Raw genomic sequence first — 20869 nt, forward strand, 5'->3', positions numbered from 1 at the left:
GGCCTTCTAAATGCCTTAATTTACAGAATAAATAGTTCCTTTAGTGTGAAACCGTACTTTTTATTGGTTAAACACAAGCAGCTGGCTGGACTTCCCATGCATTTTAAGAAGGACAACAAAACCACCCTTTTGTTTTACTTTGCTTAGTCTGTACCCTCATTCCTCCTATTTCCTATTTACAGTATTTAATTCAGATAGTTTAAAATGCTTCTAAGAGCAAGGCAGGGAACAGTTTAACCTCTGACAAGGGCAGCATTTTAAAATTTAACTGTAAGCACTTAGTTAAGAAAAATCTGTTTCCACTTTTCTGATGGGATACCTTTAAACCAAATGCAGGTTAACTGCATGCAGCAGAGACATGACGTTGCCCTTGCCAGAAAGGCCTCATCCACAGCTCCCTGGTCACATGAGCACTCCTTAGAACTGCGAGGTTTTTTTCAAGCAAAAAGCAATACTCGTGCGATTTTAGGATTTGCAGAACTTGGCCTCCTGCTCACCACTTGGCAATGCTCGTGCCTCCATAATATTTGTACTCCCAAGTAAAACCTCCTAAGTGGTTTTTGATTCCTTCTCAGTGTCAAACCCCTTCAGAAAGAGGAGCTTGCCAGGTGATGAACTTTCCTGGGATTGAGAATGTTTGCTGAAATGATAACAAACCAAGCCCCTCAAAGCTGACTCATGGAATTTAGGAAAACAAATCTTTACAATGGGGTAACCTAGGGACTAATGACTTCATCTTACTTCCTCTATGGATTTACATGAATGTAAACAAGAAGAAGAATTTGGCTTGGAAAAGCTGATTGAAAATTGAAGGATCATCTCATCATTTTTAACGGGCCGAGTTTCTCAGCCTTACAAGAGCAGATTTCTCAACAATGACATTGGACAATGAAGGAGCTGCTGCCTGACTCAGGGCTCAGCAGCAGGAGGTGTATGTCCACAAGGGCTGATTTTATTCCCTTCCATCAGTACTCTCAGCAAAGCCCTTGCTTCCCTGGATGAAAATAGAGATATCCGTGTGACCTCTCCAGCCATTCTCTTGGGGCCAGTAATGTCACTTCATACGGCTTCACCACACTATGAGCCAGCACAGTGTCAGTAACCTTGCCTGGAAGGGGAAGATAAAGCCCACAGAGCTTTCATTCCTCATATCACTCCTCATGTAAGGTTCACAGTGGAAAAAAAATAGTACAAGTACTGTAGGCTCACAGCAGAAATGCAACTGTTCACAAGCCCATGGCATCATTATCTGATTATCCAGAAGGATTTGGCAAACGTCTAGAAGGGATGATATGGTTGTCTATTCTTGTGGGAAGAAATAAAATGTATGAAGTTTATTTCTCTCAGTGAGAAACACCGATGATTTTTTACTGGGTTTGCCAACAAAATTAGCTTCAAAATGTTGGAGGTAATGATAACACCCTGGAGAAGCCCCCTGTGCAAGGGATGCAGCACATTACCTGAGGCAGCACAGAAGTGTACTCACAGGAGTACAGCCATCCTAAGCTGAGCTCAGCAAATCTTCTCCTGTAAATCCTTGATCTTTCTCAAGACCCTTCTATTTAACATCAAATTGTTAACTATGATTTTATTCTGAATATATTTTCAAATCTGTCTTCTAAAATCAGGCTACTGATTTTACAAGGGTTCAGTCAGACGACCCAGAAGAGAATGTTTTACGGTTTAATAATAATCTAAAATGACCCCAAGATAGCTGCTCTGTATTTAATATTGACACAACTTGGCATCTTGCTCTCTCTGGAGCTCTCCTGCACAGCTCCCCCCATTGAATCTATCCCAGATGCAACACTGTGTCTGTAGATGTTTATATCTCTTTGTCCAAGACCTGTGCTTGTTCGTCCTCTGAAGAGGAAAGGAAAGCTCTATCAGGCAATTTGTATTTTTGGTTATTTGTTCCTAATGTATTTCAGGCTTCTTCATATCAGTCCTAGAGGCCCTCAGAGCAGAAAGCAGGTGAGACTGCTCATGATAAATGAAATTTATCTCACGAATATCAGTACCTCACTCGTGTACGTGTGTGTTTTCCCCGTTGCCAAGTTAATTACTCTTGGTAATAGTACTGAGTCAGGCACCAGAATGTATCATTGCAGACAAACCAATGTTATTTATGCATTTTCACTAATCTAATCCTTGCTGCAGGCAAGATTTTAACCTTGTGAGGGGTTGCAATCTGCTCACGCACACAGCAGCTCTTCCAAGGAGCAGGCAGTGCAGTGCAGTGCGCAGATAGACTTGCAGCCCTGGTTTGTGCCATGCTCCTCCTCTCCTGTGGGCAGAGGGAAGAGCCATGACCACCTGAAACACCCAGAAAACAAGAAGGATATTCTTTGTGAGGTTCATTTAGGAGGTGACTGCAAGTTCTTTTCTGGGGGAAAGAAGAAAGTAAATAAACTCAGTAAGAAACAGAATAACTCAATTACAGAATTCCCTTCCCCTTCCTTCCCCTTCCTTCCCCTTCCTTCCCCTTCCTTCCCCTTCCTTCCCCTTCCTTCCCTTTCCTTCCCTTTCCTTCCCTTTCCTTCCCTTTCCTTCCCTTTCCTTCCCTTTCCTTCCCTTTCCTTCCCTTTCCTTCCCTTTCCTTCCCTTCTTCCTTCCCTTTCCTTTCCTTTCCTTTCCTTTCCTTTCCTTTCCTTTCCTTTCCTTTCCTTTCCTTTCCTTTCCTTCCCTTTCCCTTCCCTTCCTTCCCTTCCCTTCCCTTCCCTTCCCTTCCCTTCCCTTCCCTTCCCTTCCCTTCCCTTCCCTTCCCTTCCCTTCCCTTCCCTTCCCTTCCCTTCCCTTCCCCCTTCCCTTCCCTTCCCTTCCCTTCCCTTCCCTTCCCTTCCCTTCCCTTCCCTTCCCTTCCCTTCCCTTCCCTTCCCTTCCCTTCCCCTTTCCCTTCCCTTCCCCACCATTTTTCTTCTCATTTTTTTCATTTTCTCTTTTTCTTTTTCTTTTTCTTTTTCTTTTTCTTTTTCTTTTCTTTCTTTTTCTTTTTCTTTTTCTTTTTCTTTTTCTTTTTCTTTTTCTTTTTCTTTTTTCTTCTTTTTCTGCCTCTTGGTTTCAAGCCCACGTCAAAACATTTCGTTTTGCTAACCCTAACACAGTGTCCTACAAGTTTCCAAAATAATGAAACTGGCTTGAAAATATTATTTTCCAGAAATAAAAAAATAGCTGGAATATTTAAACTTCTAACCATTTATCTATTCTGTATTTTCAGATGTTACAAATGTGAAAGGTAGAAACAAACAAAAGAAAAAAAAAAGAAAAAAAGCTTAAAACAGTCATGAGTTCATTCATGTCTAAGAATGCTGAGGAAGAAACAAATATTGAAACTTCAATTAAAATCTTGAGACTTCTAAAAACTGAACTCCTTTTCCATCCCCCCATACCGAACGCAGCTTTTATTTGGGTATTCAGATTGCAAATCTCTACCATGAAAGGAGAGCAAAAATATAATGGAACAGTGCAATTTTTCTAAAAAAACAAATTAACTTTGAAATTACCTACAAGTAAAGCCATTTAATGCTTGGCAGCTGGTAGGAAAAAAACCTCAGGGAAAGACTAGCAAATGCAAACTGATGTACAGTTCTGGTTGTTCCTCAAGTGCAGCAGTTTTGTCTCTGGCTCTACTTGCTCAGTGAATGCCCTTTTTGAAGTGAAGACAGTTAAATCTAGACTATCGCCTGGCAGTACCTTGAGATTAATGGGAGTTTTTAATGTGAAGGGGCTGCAGCACATAGTTCTGGTTAGGTGGCCACTCCAGCAGGACCTGCTGACCTACTGTGTCCTCAGCCAACGCTGATTTTTCAACAAGACAGTGGAGGAGTTTAAACTCTTCAGAGATTCAGAAAACCAAAATGAAGGAAAAGCACATGACTGGAGAGCATCAGTCCTCGTGGAGAGTGTAGTAACTCAAATTTAAGCAGGAAAAGTTTTCAAGTATGCTGTCCAAAAAAAAAAAAAAAGAGAGAGACATTTGCATAGTTTCATAGTTCATACCATGCAGTACAAAATTCTGTCCAAGGCAAGAGTCCAATGACAGGAAATGTGCTGCAATTAGAATTTGGAAGGAGGAATAAACAGGGGTTGAATTCAATTCAATTTATATTAGAAAGTTCATTCTAGCTCTTGCATTACAGAAACTGCAGCCGCTCAGTGTAATAAACAGCCTACAGGTGGGGATCTGAGTACAGCTTCAGCAAAACAAGAACAGTGGAGATCATATGTAGGATCAAAAGCACTGAAAATAAGTCATTGTGTAATGTGGAGAAGGTGTTCGTTCAAAGGCAGGCTGAGAAGTTTATAGAACTGCAGGGTATAAGGTTTAACTTAGTGGAGCACTTCTCCAAAGTGTAAAATACATTGAAGAACTTCTTATCCTATTGTTCAAAAATGAGCTACTTCAGCTGATACAGAAGCTCATGATACACAAATTTATCAAAGGCTTGGCTGAAATCCAAATAAATTGTTCTGTGTGAACTTCTGTATTTTTATCAGCTTTGCAAAACTCTAAAAAGATAAAGTCGAGATAGAAGACTAACCAAACAGAGTGAGGTTTTCTTGCCATACCTGCAGGCAGTGAAATAATCCAAAGCCAGTAAAGCTAACATGGGTGGAAGCAGCTTGCATGAAATTACTGTCAGCAACTTTGCTCAAAATGCAGAATAAAACTTTTCTGAGACTTGAAGTGACTGCTGCAGCTTGAGAATGATTTTATTCCTTTGCTCTCCCATTTGCTCCACTTTCTTTTGGCTGGGCCTGAATGTAGAGTGGCTGCCTTTTCTGTGTGCGGGGCACACAAAGCCAAAACATTCAGAGCCTCTTTGACAGCCGTTCCCTGGGGTCTTCCAGCCCACGTCTTCAGGCTCACAGGAACCTGAGAAGTTGGAAACCTTCTGGATTGCTGGGTGTTCTTCCAGGCTGAAGTCCTGAAAACCATTGTGGAGAAATCAAAATTAGCATATCGCAGTCATTTGGTTTCAGAATACACAATTTCATCCCAAAAGGTGAACTGAACAAAACAACAAAATAGCCAATACTGCACATCTGTGGAGCTGTGGTGCCTCTGTTGTGTACTTGATGAGAAGTTCTCCTTCTCCTGAGATGCAGATGTTTCCTTTGCACACGCTGTGAGGCAGGAGCGGTGCATGACAATTTCTCCAAGAACAACATTGTTTTTTAATTCCTGTTTTTCATCTTTAATTTAAAATAAAAACAACTTAAAGACTAACAGAAGAATGGAAAGATTCTGTGTACGTATGAACACATATAAGTAAATAAACATGAGCTACACACATATATGGTGTTATAACTTGGTAGCTGCCTTCTGTTCGCACATACATTTTATTGGAGAAGGAATAAGCAGCACTGCAGTGACCAAGGTACAGAGCTGTGATGGGATTCCCAACAGTCCAGAGCAGCCAAATGCACAGACACTGCAGGTAGATCCCCTGTAATCACATGAGGTGCTATCAAACCATCAACATCCACTCCTAGCTTTAATCAAACCAGCTGCAGATTTCACAAAATGACTCCAGTTTTGAGTAAAAAAAATGATGATTTCAACCACAAAGGCAAAACCATGCTTTACGTAAGCAGCTCTCAACTTCCACAGGTGCAATAATAGAAACACCAAAAGCCAGTAGAAAAGCCCCTTCTTTGGTATTCCTACCGAGCGAGCCCATTTTGTCCTTCAGAGTAATGCACTGCATGGCATTTTCTACCTTGTTTGGTATTTAGACTCCGAATTTATGGCCAGGCTTCCTGGCAGCAAGCTGTGCAGGTTGCAAGCGGAGCCTGGTGGAGGTGAGTGGATTAATGTGGTGGCTGCCTGGAATGTCGTCCAGCTGCCAGTTAGAATTATGTTTGTTTGCCTTTGGCACAAGTGTGAAATGAACAGTCCGGGATTTCAGAAGTGTGAGCGTACATTTTTATATCTCACACTAATGAATACATTTTTTTGTATCCTATACATTTGGGGAAATAGTAGAATTTATTTGTAGATTTTATTTACCACTTGTGTGGTAAAGAAGGTATGTTTCCTCAGAGACCAAACTTGTGCTTTAGAAAAGAGAAAAGAAAAAAAGGAAAGAAGAAAAGAAACAAGGGGAAAAAAAAAAAAAAAAAAAAAGGCTGGACTAATCCTAAATGACGTAATTGAATTTACCCTGATTTCAATCTTTTTGCAACTATATCTAAAGTCAGATCAAGGGTTAGTGAATTACAGTGAGATTTGAAATGCTCTTCATTTGGCATGTTTTTGGGAAAAGAATCACTGAAAGAGGAAATTTTGTTTTTGTCTTTTGCTTTCCTTTACCAGTGGCCTATCAGATATCCCTACTCTCATCCTGTGCTAGCAGTAGAGGGATGATGTTGCTTGTAATGTGCTCTGATGTGAAAAGCGCTATATAGGATTGAATTGTTGCTGCCAAGAGGACCAGAAATTTCCCCAGTGAGATCTGTCAATAGCTGACACTAAAACAACAAGGTACAAAGTGCATCTGAAGGCTGTCAGACACCACTGCTTCTTGTTTTCTCTAGCAAACTGCTCCTTGCATAGGCAAATTGACCCAGCACTGTTTAAAAAGATCAAGGTCTCAATGGCTCAGAAAAAAAAAGAAATCGAGAAGAACAATATTGGTGACTCTATGCTATGTTGAGTCTAATGACCTCTTGTCCCATTATAGCATGTAAACAAAATTGTAACTTACATCCCTTCTGTTGATCTTAGTGTTACAGCAAAGAAAAGAACTTTTATTTTTTCATTTTGGTTTGGTTTGAAAAATCATATCCCAAAAGTCACATTACAAGACAGATTTCTAAAAATAAGAAATAAAGATTATACCTCGGTTCTTATTTGTGTGTGCAGATGTATGATAGACATATGTGACCAGAAACATTGCAAACGAAAAGGAGATCTGCAAATGCATTTGAATTTTGTGTACTCCAAACTGCATCTTTTCAAAATATCTCCAGCTCGTAAACAATTGAATTTTACTCATTTTAGTTTTGTTGTTTATATGTACACAGATTGATGTTAGGAATGAAATATACTGTAACATATTGCAATGATTATTTGAGGAGAATTAAGCCATTAATTATTAATGAGAAAATAATTTGTCAAATTAATATTCCTGAAGTCATTGCTTAATTCAAAATATTTTTTAAAACAGATGTTTGCAACTCTGATCATAACCTATTACCTCCAAACAGGGAAAGGTGTGAGTACCAAGTATCATGAGTTTTGTAAGCAGGGTTATTATCCGATAGGATGGAGGTGTGAGATCACAGAATCACAGAATCACAGAAACACCAAGGTTGGAAAAGACCTAAAAGATCAGCCAGTCCAACCATCCACCCATCACCAGTAGTGCTCACTAAACCATGTCCCTCAACACAAAATCCAACCGTTCCTTGAACACCTCCAGGGTCGGTGACTCCACCACCTTCCTGGGCAGCCCATTCCAATGCCTGATCACTCTTTCAGAAAAGTAGCATTTCCACACTGGAGATGGGATCAGGCGCAAAAGAGATGGAGACAAGAAGAAAGAAAAGGAAAGTGAAATAAAGAAAATGGGAGAGGGGGGCAGGAACTGTATGATAGAGTGGAGGTTAAAGAATGCGACAGAGAAAAGCAAAAAGTGTGGTCTGGTGGGGATGGAGAAGGAGCATAAGAAGCACGGAGTTGAGAGGGAATAAAAGGGAAATAAATTAATTGTGGACATAATGAAAAGGCTAAAAAGAAAGGAAAAGAGAAAAACACACAGATGAGTGCTAAACTGAAGGAAGAATGGTAAGACCCTCTTGGATGAATCAGTACTTCCCAATCACACACATGAACCCACCCCCCCGAGACATTCTGCAGTCATAGCTGCATGGTCTCAATGCCAAGATGACTATCTGGGGTTGTTGTCCAGTGGAAAAAGAAAGCAGAAAGTTCTGCGAGGTGTAGAAATGCCACCTCTGCCACATGGAGCAGAGCTGCCATAGAGAAAGCAGCAGTCCAAGGCACCAGGTTACTAGCCTGGGCTCGGGGTGACCTCTGCAGCCTCCATCATCATTAAATGATGGTGCTTAATGAGGTGAGGGTGGATGGAAAGCAGGAGGAAGGGGCGATGGGAGAAGTGAGGCAAAGCAAAACTTGTCCCTGAAGTGGGTGACAGAAAGAGAGCGGAAAAATAGAAGAATGTCTAGAAAGAATTGAGAATAGCAACTGATGGTTATGGCCTGTTTGGAGAAAGGAATGACTCATGTATATGTGATTCCTGAAAGCTCTAAGTAGGATAACACAACAAAAGCTACCTACTTACCATTCTCTTATGACCAGCAAGTTGCACAGGAAAGCATAAGAATGATGTTTCTGTCCTAAATCCAGCCGCTCCTAAATGTGGCTACCCTTCTCCTAGGGCCGCTCAGTGGGGTATGCACGTACCTGATTCCGAACGGCTTTGGCCTTCGGCAGTAGACAAGCCATGATTTACCCCCTATATTTATCCTGTCAGCATGGCAGTATTTGGCAGCAAAACCATGAGTCGGGCAGGGAGCGCTGGGAGCAGCCTTCCAGTTGACATGTGCTCCCTCTCCTGGCTGGCATTTGCCTCTACACTACAACGCCAAAGAGGTTCGGTTCCTCCAGGTTTCTAAAAGAAAGTGTCTTAAAAAATTCTGTTTATTGTATTGTATGTATTTTTGATATTGCTGTCACTTGTTCCACCTTTAGTGGGTCAGTGGAACACAAAGGCTGACAGTCCTCTCTTTTGGACAAAAGCTTTTACAGTCCATGAAATCCATTCATGGCTTTGTCTGATAAAATGGTATTTCTGTTGTTTTACTGATAAGAATATGCATTCATGTTACCATTTTCCTCTCTGCATTGAAGTTACCCTCACAAAGCCATTGCCAGCATTAACCAGGGCTACTGCTCTCCTGGCTTTGTGAGGATCTGAGATGTGGGCAGACGAAGGAGAAAACCACTGCCTCCAGAGACCTGAGTGTCAGGGCTGCTCAGCTCCGGTGTGACAGCAGCCACAGAAGTATCTGCACCTCACAACCCAGCCCAAGAGCAGCTGGCTCTGGAATTCCAGCCCTGTCCTGGTCTAAATCTAGTCATGGTCTTCCTGATTTGCTTCCACATCTAAAAAGTGGGAATAATCTTTACTTATAACAGTTACCAGGCACACCGAAACAGATCTTCTGCATTTACACTTCATATCATCTGCTAAGCTGCCTCTGCTTGACTAGGTCATGCCTCTTTGGTGCTACCACATAAATGTTAAAACTTACTATCATCTCATCTTTGAGTAGAACGGATCCAATTCTGTGCCTTTTTTTGGAAAGCTACCCTTTGAAATACTGTTTTAATAAAAAAGAACAGAAAAAAATCTACTTGGCCAATTCCTATGTCAAGATCCAGGACAGATTGCTGGATAGCATTTTACATTCAGGCTGAAATTATTACTGCGGTCCTTAGGTAAAATGTTCCAGAAACTTGTCTTGGGTCATGCTAGCAACAAATGATGAAGAAAGCAAACATTCTTTATTTTAAATATAGTCTGTGAACTTTTTCAAACACAGAGGCTAAATTTAGACAATTGTCTTGGAAATAAACTCAGAAAATTTGGATTTTGTTCCTGCTCATTAATTTTCTAGCTGTTCAAATTTAAAATAAGGAGTATCAGTCAATTGCTATTTTCCCTTCTTGAAAGTTTTCTTTACTCTTTTTAACTGTTTCCTATCATTATCACAGTTCAGTGGTTGCAGACAGTAAAACAGCTGAACAAAATAGGCATCCACTAATATCTCCAAGTCTTTTCCAGCCCACAGGCAAAGCTATATTCTATTTGTCTGCAAGAATTTCACTCAAGGTTGCAGAGATTCCTTTTGCATTTTTATTGCATTAAATAAAGATTAAAATATGTATTAAATTAAATTAAATCATCATACAATGTTGGCTAGTGCTTATACCTCAGAAAGTCAAAAAGTCTTTATATATATGCATGTATATATACACACATAATCCAAATGGAAGTATGGTTTTTGTAAGAACTGCTCTAGTATTATTATCTGTTACGGTGTTATTTTTAAGACACAAACTACTCAAGGTACCTTTAAAAGTTTACTGATATTGCTATTGCCATGATACACCTCTCTCTCTCAAATCTTTTTTATCAACACTGTTCTGAAGGAATAAACCAAACAATGTTAACTTTCATTTTAAGAGGGAAAAAAACAAGTGGAGCCAATGGGGTTCGTACTCATTTATTTTCTAACCAGACACCGTTGACCAAACGGAAGATCTGCTCCCTTTCCTGCGAATCTGGAGAAAAGCTGGCACTTTGGAGGCACATATCTTGGAGAAACATTTAGCACATACAGCTCAAAAACACCTCAAGTGACAGGAATTCCTGCAGCACATTGTAAACATCTGAGATACAAAGCTGTCACCCCTGGCTCTTTTCCCCGCATCACTGCCCCAAACACTGCTGCATGAGAGCACTCTGAGCAGATGGTGGCAGCTTGGGGAATAGTGCCACGGCACATAACAGAGCACAGTGCTGCGGCTGTCACACACCTTTTGACAAAATGCAGCCCCTCCAGTGCTAAGTGATGCTCCGTGAGCCGCAGCACAGCACAACACTGATTCTTGCTCAGACCTGGACAGGGGCTGCCCACTTCAAAAGGAAAGTGGAATTTGAGTTATAAGAAAGATGCTCGCTTCTCTTGCTTGTGGACGCCGAATTGTGTGGGGTGAGGAAATCCACCTTGCCCAGAGCACAGTGAAGCCTGAAGCCGTGCCTGAAGAAGGACTGCGCCATGACAGGTAACTGCTCAGACCCGTGGTTGATGTGTCTGTTTCTTGGACTGTCTTGTTTCCAAAACATTCTGAAAAGTCTTCATCAGAATGAAACCAAATGCCAAAACCTCAGAATTTTTCACGAAACAGAATCCTTGTTTCCTGGCCAGCCCTATTATTGAACCTTAATATGATACAACATGTGTCCATATTTGCACACATGGTCCACAGCCCTTACACATGTGTAAATCCTACTGAAGTCATGTATAAAGGATCGGGCTCCAAGGCTGTTATAGAAAAAGTTCATGTTTCACTGACTTTTTGGTATTCTTTGAAGATATTACATTAAGAGTAAATATAGAGAAGTACATGTTATATGCAAGATTTTCAGAGAACATTTAACTTCCACACCAGAAGGTCACATCTAAAGCAATATGGTCTTGGAACAAGTTCAAAGTTGTCACACTTGATAAAAATAGCTTAAAGGGCACATAACTGTGCTGGAATACGGGAAAACAGTGGAACATGAGAGGGAGAATGATTGAAGGCCTCATTACTAATTATGTACATACTTTGTTGCTATTGAAAGCTAGATTTCCGAGCATGTATATGGTACTTAAGTTAGATAAAAGTGCAAGCAATTAAATGAATATAAATCATTTTGCACTGTTATATCTAGGGAAAGAACGCTTTACAAATACAGTTATCTGAAATAATGGAAAATCTTTCACTGGCAAACAAACAGAAGACATAAATGATCTTTGTTCCTGATTTCATAATTATGTTTATACACTTACTTTTTTGCATTAGCTACCAATCTTTATTGTTTTACTTTCTTGAAAAACAAGGTATCTGTTTATTTCATTAATATAAGAAACAACATTCATTATTTTATGTTTCATTTGAAATCACTGCAATTATTTTGTAGCTTTTTAAAGTTATTTTGATAGCTTCTATCATGAAACATGGACAGACGTACACAGTGGGCAGCTGAAATTGAGGAAAATGTAAATGACACAGGAAGACCTGATGGGCTGTTACAACACAGTGTGGTATACTGTAGCCAAAATTTACATCAAGTCACCTCTTGAAATGCACATTGCATCAGCTTGGCAGTCATTAGCACTTATTTCGGATTCTGTTGCATGCGCTGGATACCTGTTAAGCCATGGGTCAAACCTGCTGGTAATACTTCAGTCATAAATCTAGGCGAGCATAAAACAAGATGCTACAATCATTCTGCAGACTGATTCACTCACATGGAAGCTCCACTGCAAGGGAGGTCGTTTCATATCCCATGGGACACTCAAATACGTCGTAGGTCAGGTGTCTCCTGCACAGAAGTCAAAGCCTCACAGCTTCTAGATTCATGTTTTGATTTATTGCATTGTTGTCTTTGTCCCTTGAAAGAACATGTCATGCCAAGGAATCTTTTCCTTTTCTCCTCTTTGAGACATTTGCTGTATTTTGGACATGCTTTTTAAATGATTTATGGCATGCTGCAATCTTTATGTCAAATCTTAACAACAAAAACAATAATAATAATAAATAAAAGAACAAGAAAAGGAAAAAGAAGTAAAACAACAACAACGATAATAATAAAACAAGAAAGCTTGATGATTTCATAATGCAATACTTTTGACTTAGTTTTGTCCAGAATTGCTACATCATATGCTGATCCTGAAGCCCTTAATGGTGAGAAAACAAAATTGTTGTCTTCCATGCTCAGAAACAGTGCATTTATTCTATTGCATTCTTCCCTGAGAAGAAACTTCCTTAGATACAGGGGGCTTTGACAAAGTTTCCTCTCATAGGAGGCACAAATAAATTACTTATTACATATATAAATATGCATCAGTCAGCAAAAAGTCTGTTTTGTGACAGTCACAAAGTTGCCACAAGCAGTTAAGCACTTAATTCCCTCAACCAGAGCAAGAGGGCCAAATGCAGAGTATCTCTGTCCTCCCACGGCAGAAAGAGTCAACAGGAAGATTTTATATCTTCCATTATTCGGAAGAAGGTGATATCAGAAGTGCTTGAATGCTGTTCTGCCTGGGGACAGGGAATAAGCAGACTCCAGGAGGTGCAGTGGATACACGGAACAATCCTATATACCGCCCGTTAAAAAGGTATAGCCAAGGGAAAGGTTACCTTATATTACAGTAGAGAAGCAACAATGTAATTTATGCTGCTCAGTTTTAAAGCATCACATTTTTATGCAATAACAAAAAAGCAGAGAGTCTGAGTCATTAGAAAAATACTTGCACAGCTGGTAAATTGTATTTTCTATGGACCTTATACATGTGATTCTAAGCGCTAAGTATACACATTATTAGGGTCAATCCAAATCCAGGCTGTTGAAAAATCCAAAGTGTTGGAGGATTTAGGATCTTCCTGTGGATTTTGTTGTAGCCTCCACAATCTATGCTTTCATTAAAATAATATATGTTCTAACTTTCCAGGTTCTGAAAGGAGCCTTTAGAATATTAACTGGTGCACTGTCTCACAGGCTGCACAGCCAAACAGGCTGAAACAATACGACCAGGATATGTGGTCTAATAAAAATATTTATTCTGTATTTTTGTCTTCTTGTAATGGATTGAGCACTGATTCACTGATTCAGAAGCAAAGTACTACTGTGATATGGCCCCGGTTTCTCACCCAGCTGGAGATGGCAATGTTTCAGTGGTTTTAGTGCTAACCATCTATGAAGGAGCACAAAGCGAGCACACTCCCTGAGAGCAGGACAGACAGGGTCGATCCATCTGTTACAACCTAGTTAAATGCATCCTGTTTGGTTCCTTTCTCTTTGTAAAGTCAGAGTGAAACAGTCCATCAGAAGTTTGTTTAGCTGAGAAAAAAGACACATCTGCTGTCCATTCTTTTTTTTTTTTTTTTTGGTCCCACTGTCTGGAAAGAAGTGCTTCATTTCTTATTGCATCTGGACAAAGACAGAACAACTGGAGGTGCTCCCAAGTCTTTGAAGTTTGTAGGACATTTTGGTTTGAACTCCTGTTCTACTCAGCCTTGTCTTCCTCTACTTTTCCACTCCTATTTACACACTGTCTTTCCCTGGCTGCATTTCTCTGCGGTCACCATCCCCTTCTACATAGCATAAAATTCTGAGAACTGCCACACAGGAAGGCCTTTGGTTCTCCTGCCAGTTCACATTTGCTACTGCTGGTAAGCTTCTGAGCTGGAAAAGATTCATACACAGCTTTACAAACTGCATAATTCTTTATGAGCCAGTGCCCATTGCTTTTAACACCAACAGTTTTAAAGATTGTCCAAGTAGTGCAAACTCAGTTTGCATTATTCAAGTCCAATGAACTGAATCTAATTGAAAAGATTTTGCTATCTGCATTGCAGTAGCAGCTAGCAGTGGTAGTCATGAATTGATGTAACACTTCACAAGACACTGTACCAATCCAGAACAAAAAAGATGGTCTCTGCCTGAAAAACAAACAGTATGAAGGTGTCATCTGGCTTTGTTTTTCTCAGGTGTAACAAATGGCGTTTTTTGTTTTTTGTTTTTGTTTTAAATCAGTTTTGCCACAGGAAGAAATGTTGCAGCTAATTACATCCTAGAATAAGAGAAAATGTGGGAATATGACTGATGGATGGAGAGCCCAAGGCCATAATCATTAGACAGTGATCCACCAGAAAGGGAGTGTATCAGTTCACTTGCTCCTAGCTGTTGTCATTTTGGTAGACATCCTGGTGACAGAAGGAGATGACAAAATAGAGCAAGGGCCTTCATAGGCGTTCTAAACATGCTGTCTCCAGGCATGAAAGATTGCTTAGGAGAAAACAGAAAATGCATGAAAAATAGTCAGTGAATTGTGATTTACATCACTGAGAGAGCAGAAGCAAGTAGGGATCCGCTGAAAGTGTAAAAGAGGGAGGGAAAGGGTAACGTCTCTTAAAGTAATGCAAAGCACCAAAAAATAAAATCCTTTGTGTTTATTGTGACAACTCAGACAACTTCGCTGGATACAAAAAGGAAGTCGTTATGCTGTAGAGAAGAAAAATGGTGTAGACCTGTAATTGTCAAGTGTTGCAGCGAAAGATGTTGCAGTAGCTGAGCAGATTATGAGAAGAGAGAGAGTATGGAGAAGACTTATTCTTAGTCAAGTAGGATCTGGTCAGAGAGCATCTGGGCAAACATGGGCACAAGCTGGAACACAGGAAAGTTCCATATGGACATAAGGAAGAACTTTACTTTGAGGGTGACACCATTGGAACACACTGCACACAGAGGTTGTGGAGTCTTCTTCTGTGGAGATTTTCGAAACAAGCCTGGGCACTTTCCTGCACATCCCATTCACAGGAACTTGCTGTAGCAGAGGGTTGGACTAGAAGATCTCTGGAGATGATTTCTAACCCCTACAATTCTGTGATTCTGTCAGCTCTTCCCATCTCATAGGCTCACACACTTTTGTCCTTATGCATGATGTACATAAAGCTTGAACTTGTTATCAGAAATCCAATCTTCAGATGTCAACAAATGTTATTTCAGCAGCCTGTGTAACAAATGCTACAGTTAGTCCTATTTTCTTACATAGATCTTAAGAGTTTCCAATAGGGAGCAAGATTAAGAAAAAATGATAATACATTTTCTAAGATCCTCTGCAATATCTTGTGCACCATTATGATCACTTAAATTGTATTATGAAGGTTTGCATGCTCTATAAAACAGTATATCAGATTCTAGCCACCATTAAAAGGCTGAGGTTAGTCTTTCCATCCTTCTTTCCATCCCTTGAGGTTTTAGATTACATAAAGAAAATACTAGGTGTATAGCATGTAATTAAAATTGCATCAAGAATATTGATTTGAACCAGAACTCAAAGAATTGTCAATTGTGTGGTATAATTATTCTTTGGACTAATGATTCATGTTTATTTGTACATAAAGAACTGTTCAATATATTGGGACAGGATGATATGAAAAGCATACTCCAAATTTCTTGTGTGTCACAGTAATGAATGTTGGATATGGCACATTGGAAGTCAATACCAGTTGCTAGATAGCAGGTTAAGCAAACATACAGACTAAAAAAAATGTATGTCCGTGGAATAAAACACACTACGTGCAGTGCTGCTTACTCGGTGAGCCTGAAATGGAATGGAGAGGTTTCCAGTTTCTCCAGCTTCTTTTTCATATCAAATTAATTACAGAAAAATTGAACAGAAAATGACACGAATAAAAAAAAATAAATCAGGGAAGCAAATAATTGATAATAGCCACTCAGATAGTGAGAAACACTTGGCTTAAAGCAATAACAAATCAGTAGTGTCTCAAAACTGCTTGTGAAAACAGAAATGTCTCAGAACTGCAAAATGATCAACAGATGGTGTATGTAACTCCCATCACCTTCTTCATGTCCTATCTTCACCTCAGTTTAAAATTCCATCAGATCATTAAGCTTCCTGCTTCAAGCATTAGTGCAGTCCCATTTCTAGTTCTAGAGTTTGGTCACCCACTGCCCATCCTTTCAGCCTGTCATACGCTTCCTATCAATCTCCTACTGTGTACAGCTCTACATCATACTTTTCAGGGGTAGAGGGAATACTGAGCTGTCCCATCGAAAGTGGGATCCTTGCAGCTCTTTTACATCCATTGACTTTTGGAGAGGTGTAAAATAGCTAATTAACTTTATGATTATGTAAATTTTTGCAGAGAAAAAGACCCTTAAGTTATAGGATATACTTGCATAAGCAGTTAAAAAACTACCAAATATTCTGGAAATGACAAACACCCTCCTTGAAATAAAAGTTCCATATATTCTGATGACATGCTTTCCGTGTTCTCTCTTTAGTCCTTTGAGTTTTTTTATAGCCTGATTTCAATTTACGCAGTCAGACTTCAGTGTTAGGACCCATACTTACCAACAAAGTCCAGGAAACCCAGGAGATCACTGCTGAAATAACAAACATTTTATTCACACAGAGCTGTGGCAGCCAACGCATCCCAAGGGTGGATTTTTGGAGCTGACACATTCTCTTGGTTTGCAGTTCTTGTAGCTGCGCAATGTCTGATATCCATTAATATCAGCTCTACAATATGCAAATCCAATCAAAGTACACTTTCATTTACATTAAGAACTTCAGAGCAGATGTCAGCAGAAATGCTCCTGGCTCCAGCAGCAGGACAAAGAGCACTGTACACATTCATAGCTTCACTGAGAAATTCATTTTGCCAAGAAATAATGAAAGCAACCAGATTTTAGCATAATTCAAGCAAAAAAAAACTATTCCCGACCATTGCCATGTCTATCTTCATCCTCTAAAGAACTATCTGGTGACATAAAATGAAAACATACATTTTATCTTTTATGTAATATATAAAATTATATAATTAATATATATACTTTATATATAAAGTATATAATATTTTTTAAAGAAAAAATGTAACAGCAGGGTGTTGTTCATAAATATTAGTTTAAATATATTTATAATACATTTGTACCTATTATATTTATTATATAAAATCATATATTTATGTATAATATTTATATATGTATATTATGTATAATATTTATATATAATATTATAGATATGGTATGTTATACTTATGTATAAATGTAAATATACAATATAAAATTAAATTGCTGTAATTTTGTAAATGTTAAGATGTTAACATCAGAAAACTGTGACCATTTAACCCTTGAAAAGCAGGGCTATTTTAGAAGAACATACAATAGAAGTTGTCATTACAGGTACATATGTTTTGCATGAATGGTACAGCAATAGTCAAGCAAAAACCTGTGTGCAAAAAACTTCTAGTGCATAAATCTCCTCGTGCCTGCAGGCAGTAATCAATTACATGTTTCTTTACAAATACATTTTAAAACTGTCAACCATACATTTCATGTAATGGAACCAGAAATAATACGTTCTTGGTTGACTTTTTTTTGATGTATCCCATAATTAGGTATAGAAGTCAAAGATATCTCTTTATACCCAAAGGATATGTAAACTCTTTAGGCATATCAGAACAGGTCAAATAGCTTTACATACCCTAAAATTTCACTCCTGAAATTTCTGTTATCCGTTGCTACCAATTCAGGAAAACCTTTGAAAAGACTTGGAAGTTTTCACTTTCCAGGTCTGGATGTACACACACGTCTCAGAATGTGCCCAGAAGTGATACTCCCAGAAGACCAAAACTGCACTGCTCATATGTTCCTGCTCTCTTCAGCTCAGGTCTCCTATCATGTCTTTCATTCATTCTGGTATGTAAATAACAGGTCAGTACCACAGGTATCCTGGAGAAACAATATAGCATCTATACAGAGAGATAATAATTCCAAAGGTGATCTGAATGTATGTAAAAGAACTTACGCATGTAGTCTACTTTTAAAAGCACCAATTACCATAGTTAACCTTACACCTGCATGGCCCCAGCTGCTTGGACCAGCCCCTTTCCATACCTGCGCTGCTGGCTCTGGTTAAGGTGATTCTGGTCCCTCACACATCCTTCCAAAGGGGGATTTGTAAGGGGGATTTCCTCTTTAACACACTGGTGGGGAAACAGCAGGGAAGCTTGCAAAAACCCTGAGACAGCTCAGCACCCTCCATGGATGTGTCTCGCTCCCCAGCACGCTGAGTGCTCCGTCCATCTGTTAAAAGAATATAAATCTACCAGAAGTCAGAACGTGTTGGGAAAAGAGATTTCCTAAAAATCCAGATGAGGCAGCAATGGGCTGGGATTGTACATCAAAGGCTGTTTGTTTCCAGAGCCTTGTGAATTTAGCTCACTAAATTAATGCTTTCCAATTTTACTTAGTCTGGACTTTGGCACTTCAACGAAGTTGTGCTCATAATCATAGGTAAAAATACTGTTTTTATTTTAAAAATAGGAATTTTCTTTTTGAACTCTGATTTTCCACTTTGAAGGTGCTACAACTCAGTTGATTTTCAGAAACACTCTAAAAAAATTACTACCTCAAAACTATATCTGAAAGCTTTTTCAGTATGATTTTCAGTCAAAATTTAGGGAAAAGAAAAACAAATGAAGCTTATGATAGACAATTGTCGGCACCTTTAAGTCTGGAATATACCTAACAAACACTTGTATCATGATGAAAGCGTGTGTGAGAATTTATTAATAACTTTATTACTTACTTTTTTTTTCCTTTGAATTTCAGATCTGTGTGCAGTGAGTTGAATTTGAAAACAACCCCAGAGTAACAACAGCGTGGTGATCTTTTGTTTCCTACTTCTTGATGGCTGTGTACGATTCAATACTTAGGCACAACATCACAATAGCAGTGTAATTCTAACAAGGGAACAGGTTTAATATATGTTGCTTGCTTTTGTTTATGTTATTATATATATATATGTGTACACACTAGGAGATGCATAATTTTAGGCTGTACAGCCATGAGCTCAGGAAATTTCCAGTGAAACAGAGAGGGCAAATTTTATTATTATTGCAATAAAAACAAAACAAGCAATCGCCATGAAACACTACAAATTAACCAGTCCCAGTTTTAGCATCTGTAATGGGCAGAAGAAGCCCAAGTCATTTTTTAAAAAAAAATTTCTTTTGCAGGTGTTTTTAAAATATCTCAGTATTGCTTATTTAGGGTCACCAAACTATTTTATGCCATTAATTTCTTGTTGTCTTTGCAGCATCTCATTAGGCCACATAGTCACAAAATAGTATTCTCCCCTACACGGGTAGACTGATGGCTTCTGGGACCACCTGCTTGCATTTGTGCCACTGCACTTGGAGGCTTTGGAGCAGGATGGGCAGGATCCTCCCATAAGGAGAATAAGATATGGACAATAAGACAGATATGGACAACAGGTTGCCAGTTGAGTCAACCCTGTTAAAGCATTCAGTTAAGGGACACAGCAAAGAAGTTTAGAGGATGGGATTTTTATTTTTTCCAAATGAAAGAGCTCTCCATAGGTTGTATCCCAACACTCCTTGTCAGTAACCTCAGATTCCTGCAGACAGCCTGGGCCAAGTTATCTCCAAAAACCTCTGTTAATGCTACTGCCCCAGGCTGTCTGATATATAAGGGGTAGGAAACTCAACATCTGACATTAGAAGCATAACAGCTGTCAAACTCAACATCATAGCAGGGGGCTTTGCAAAAAAGTGCTCAGAAGAAAAAGTTAGTTTAAGTTTATGAACAAAGAGGTAGAAGTGAAATAATTGGGGCCCTGGGCAACCTGTTCTAGTGTCTGATTTTGTCGTTGATATCCCTGCCCATGGAAGGGGGTTGGAACTAGGACCTTTGAGGTCCCTTCTAAACCAAGCCATTCTACAATTCTATTAATTTGCTGCACAGGGTTTTATTATGTTTGTTTAGATCTAATTAAATGTCTAATTTCCTTGATTTTCCCCTTGACTGCAGCCTCTGGTAGCAGAACATCCACTTACTCTATCTTTTCTTGTCTCTCTCAATTTTTTATGAACTCTGTTTTCCTTTCCACTTTGTGTTTCATTGATTTTGCATCTGTTGCAGGAAGTGGCAAATCACACATACCACCACCAACACTGAAGCCAGAACCCCCCCTACAACCTCTTTTATCCATGTAGTCCTATGCAGATAGATATATTTCCTGAGGACTTAACCTTTAAGTCCTGTCACCTTCACATTTCTGGCCAAACATTACACAATACTGTGCATAATTTCCCTTTCCCCAGGTTAAAATATACATAGATTTTCCAGCTTTTAATGGATTCAGTATTACTCAGATCACCTACTATATGAATGGAGATGTGCACATCACTAGATCTGCACTTTTTGGTTCTACCTGTCCTACACATTTCAATGGATTGCTGAAATACTGAACAAATCAGGCTAGCTCAGGCAGCAACCCGATGCTGACATTCCCAGTAACATGCCCTTGTTGCTGCAGTGGGCCTGTTCCTCTGCCTGTTACCTGCAGAGTATTTCTCTGTATTTCTCTGTATACTGAGCTCTCATCCTCTGTACTTCAGGAACCTCATGTAACTCTCTCCGACTACTTTTCTCTGTCAACAATTTCCTTTGCGTCAAAGACTGATTCCTGCACAACGTCTTGTCTTTTCTTTTCCTTTCTTTTCTCTTTTCCT

The sequence above is a fragment of the Meleagris gallopavo genome, chromosome 3 (genome assembly GCF_905368555.1).
Source record: "Meleagris gallopavo chromosome 3, MGAL_WU_HG_1.1, whole genome shotgun sequence".
NCBI lineage: Eukaryota > Metazoa > Chordata > Aves > Galliformes > Phasianidae > Meleagris > Meleagris gallopavo.